This window comes from Amblyomma americanum, chromosome 1 (genome assembly GCF_052857255.1).
Source record: "Amblyomma americanum isolate KBUSLIRL-KWMA chromosome 1, ASM5285725v1, whole genome shotgun sequence".
Lineage (NCBI taxonomy): Eukaryota > Metazoa > Arthropoda > Arachnida > Ixodida > Ixodidae > Amblyomma > Amblyomma americanum.
The window spans coordinates 344,048,094-344,051,696 of NC_135497.1; the positions used below are offsets into that span (position 1 = coordinate 344,048,094).

The 3,603-nt window shown below is 41.4% G+C and overlaps 1 long non-coding RNA gene across 2 annotated transcripts; it reads left to right on the top strand.

The window, feature by feature from the left end:
* The first annotated feature begins 431 nt into the window (after window positions 1-431).
* On the top strand, window positions 432-3,315 carry LOC144099908 (uncharacterized). Of its 2 annotated transcripts, none has more exons than XR_013307469.1 (3): window positions 432-528; window positions 1,067-1,135; window positions 3,188-3,315. It is a non-coding gene; the product is annotated as an uncharacterized LOC144099908 (long non-coding RNA). The 2 variants fall into 2 exon arrangements; XR_013307468.1 differs by having other exon boundaries at window positions 434-528; window positions 1,060-1,135.
* The last annotated feature ends 288 nt before the right edge of the window (window positions 3,316-3,603 follow it).

Below are 3,603 nucleotides of genomic sequence, written 5' to 3' on the forward strand. Positions count from 1 at the left end.
AGCGCTCGAGCTAGGCCAGCTGCGATCAGACACCGCACTATTTTGCTCAGGGTTAGTACTCATCGGATTAATGCTTGTGCCTTAATATGCGTCATACTAAATTCTGAGACAGTGATCGCATACGAAAGGCTAGTTCAAATTCATCGCCTTGTCATTTGTAAACTTGTCTGTGCTTCCCCAGTGGAACAGGATTTGAGGCAGTGTTATGTCAAAGTTAGATCAATCTTGCGTCTCCTGAGCTGTAAACGTTGATGCTTCCTTCCCTTCTGAGCACTGCGAGCTGTCGGAGATGCAACTGCACAATTATTTAGGATTTCTACCTTTTTGCTATATCCCTCGCTTTTGCGGTCCGCATTCAAGTCGTTCGCCATTGTCGATGTTTTTTTTGTTACTTATTTTCGCTTTGTTTCTTATTCTTTGTTGCGTGCCATCAGCTGTGGTGCCGGCGATTCTCCGAGCTCGGAACTCTTCCCAGGCACGGGATCCTACCCACAGACCACCCTTCGCCGCACTCACGAGTGTTCTTTGGTATTTTTTTGTTTCTCTTGCCCTTACTCGCATTGCGAGTCGACAAATTTGTGCAGCTTTTAATTGTATGCAGATTTGTTAAATGCGCTAGCAATTTTTCTATGATGCTAAGCTGTGCTGTGAGATGTCAAGCTTCTTGCTAGTGAAGGCATGCTTTTTTCCATTCTCTCTTCTCATTTAACCAAGGCAGACTGGTTGCAACTTTCAATTTAATACCTAGACATTGGTACAAGACAGCATGACAGGAATTAATGAAAACCTGCACATCCTATATTCAAATTGGTGTGCGGTATTTCAGCCAGCTCATCTTTCAGTGTGGTTATAACAGTTATTGTGACTCTTCTCAAAGAATGTATATGGGTGCATTACGTAAACTCTGTTCATTTGTTTTGTCATGGGCTAGCTCATTGGTTTTTATTTACTTATATTACGTCTAAGTAGTTTTTAAAGTAGTAGACGATTTCCTCTCTTGTCATTCATGACATGGCTACAGCCACTGACAGCTGTTGCTCTGGATGTATTTATTTGCAGTTGCCAGCGGCTAGCATCTATTGGGCCATGCGTGCTTCCTGCCTTCGGCTGTGTCATCCCTCCTGATCCGTTCATGGTAGTTATTCTTTTTCAGTGATGCATATCTTAGCTGCCTATTTAGAAAAATATTTTTCATATACGCTTGCAGCTAGGTTTAGAAATGCATGAAACTCTACGTGCACTTCACAGCAGTACCTCAGCTTATAATTACCGGAACTGTAGACTTGTACAAAATATAGTCGCTGATGTAGCTTTTGACGCAGCTGCTGTGAACATAAACGTGCTTTGACATTGCACACCTGTTGCCTGGTATGCATATGTGTCCTAGAAAAGGACCTGTATGTTTATTTATCCCTTTAAAAACATTGTGATCTACAATGATGGTTTACCAGTATTTCTGATACAGAGACCAAATTGTCAGTCAGTAATGTAACATTGCACGATGACACCAATCCTTGTATGGCATAGCATCCTTGCAATGCACTGGGCAAGCTGCTGTCAGCACAGATTTATTGCTGGTTTATTGCGATAGCATATGGTTATACTGCACAGTTTGTACCTCTACCTTCTTAAAGCTGTATACTTGAAAAATTTAAAATTAGTTGAAGAAAAATTCAAGGAAATGTAACAGTAACTGTCTCACATTTTGGTGGACACTTGAACCGTGATATAAGGGAGGGATATAGAAGGGAAGTAATGAAGAGCCGATGCCCATGTTAGATGCCCCTCTTTAATTAAACATACCTCGCAATTAACGCATTTGGTGCAAAACAAACATGGGACTTGCACGCTCACAAGCACCCTCATGTCAGTAAAACAAAGTGCCAATGTTGCCGTACTTTAGAGCTTTGCTGTTAAAAGCGCAGCTGACTGCTGCTCAAAGTTGAGAGCAAAAATATGTCTACTTTTCCTCATGTGCAGTCTGCGGTGCTGGTGCCATTTCCAATGGTGATTGACATTGAGTTGCATGATGCGCAGTCCGTTCCTGGAGTTAGTGCTTTTGTCTGTCGTGTGAATGTGCTGTTAAAATTAGTGCAGAACAATGGTTCTCTAGTTCATTTTAGGTAACTGTGTCCTGTGCCACATGCTACCACCCTTTTTCCTCAAATTTCCTAATCTCATTTAGCCATCTGATTGCCACCCACTCATGCATTCACCTACTCTTGGAATCCTCCCAGTGTTTTAGTGTGGTATTGCTTATATCTTCTCTGCATTACACATGCATTGCACTTCCTCTTTTTTTGATTTAGTCAAGATATCTCTGTTCCTGTTTCTTGCATAAGCATAAGAGGCGACTAAAGTGCACCATCTGGGCTTGTGATGCAATGTTTAGGGCCCTTCGTTTTGAGTAAAACCTGGTTTCTCCCTACTGTTGCACCAATAAAGATTCTTAAAGATTAGGTTCAATGCAATTTCTGTGCAAATGTGCCTGTAAGAAAGTGCGGTTTGAAGGTGCACAATGCCGAAGAACTGCTGGAGTGTAGTGGATGTCACATAATTCTTCTGGCAGATTTTTTAAACAATTCTGGTTATTTTATTTCCCTTTTAATGTTTATTGTTTGTCAGTTGCTTATAATTTTTGGATAAACTGAAAACTACATGTACTGACTGGTATTTCATTCCAATAATTATACCCATTATTATGAAGCTGTGTTGGAAGGTAGGTGTGCATTTAGTATGCATGCTTTGAATTTCAGTGATCGTTTCTGCAATGCAAAATGGAGGACAGGTCTCTGCTGCGCGAGTTTTTTGCAATGGAGTGAAATTAGCTGGAGCAGCATTTGCTACTGTGTCACCCAGCCAAAAGTTCTCCCACAGACCACTGAGCTTCTGAATACCTATGGCTTAAAGCTCGAAGCTCTGGTTGCACTTTCCGAGGTTTTCTGCATTAACGAGTGCAAGCCCAAGGGCTCAGAGCTAACAAGCATTTGAAACCATAGAGCAGTAGTGCTGGGGCCGTGCAGCAATTCAGTGTGAAATAGGTCGGGATAAATGTGGTTTACTGTAAAAAGCTAGCGTGAAAAAATAGTTGCGCTCACAGAAACCGCTGTTTTTTCTAAGTCGATCATTGAAACAAAGCAATGCATGTAAAATTTGATATCTCAATGATCCCTCAAATTTTTTCCAGCTAAAGACCAAGAGTTGCATGGAAGTTGTGCAAGCCACCAAGTTGCGTGTGATTTTTGCCAGGGACCTGGAGCAGGCTGGGAAATTAGGGGATGGCCAGTGGTATTCACTCAGTAAGGCAAGCTTTTTCTGTAAGTACATTTTTTGGCATGGCATTGCTTAGGAACGCATGCACTAATCTGACTACTCTATGCCCGCCCATGCTTCAAGAATAATGAAGTACATGAAAAAAATTGATTGCCGAAAAAAAATTTCCGCTTCTGTTATGTTTTTTCAGGAAAGTATTTGCCATTTAAAGGGCTGTGAAAAGCATAAAAATTATGTGCTTGTTGTGGCTTTTATTCAAATTTCTTCCACGTCTATGTTGGCCTGACCTTGTAGCTTGTCTGCATGAGATTGGCTGCTACCTACAGTTCG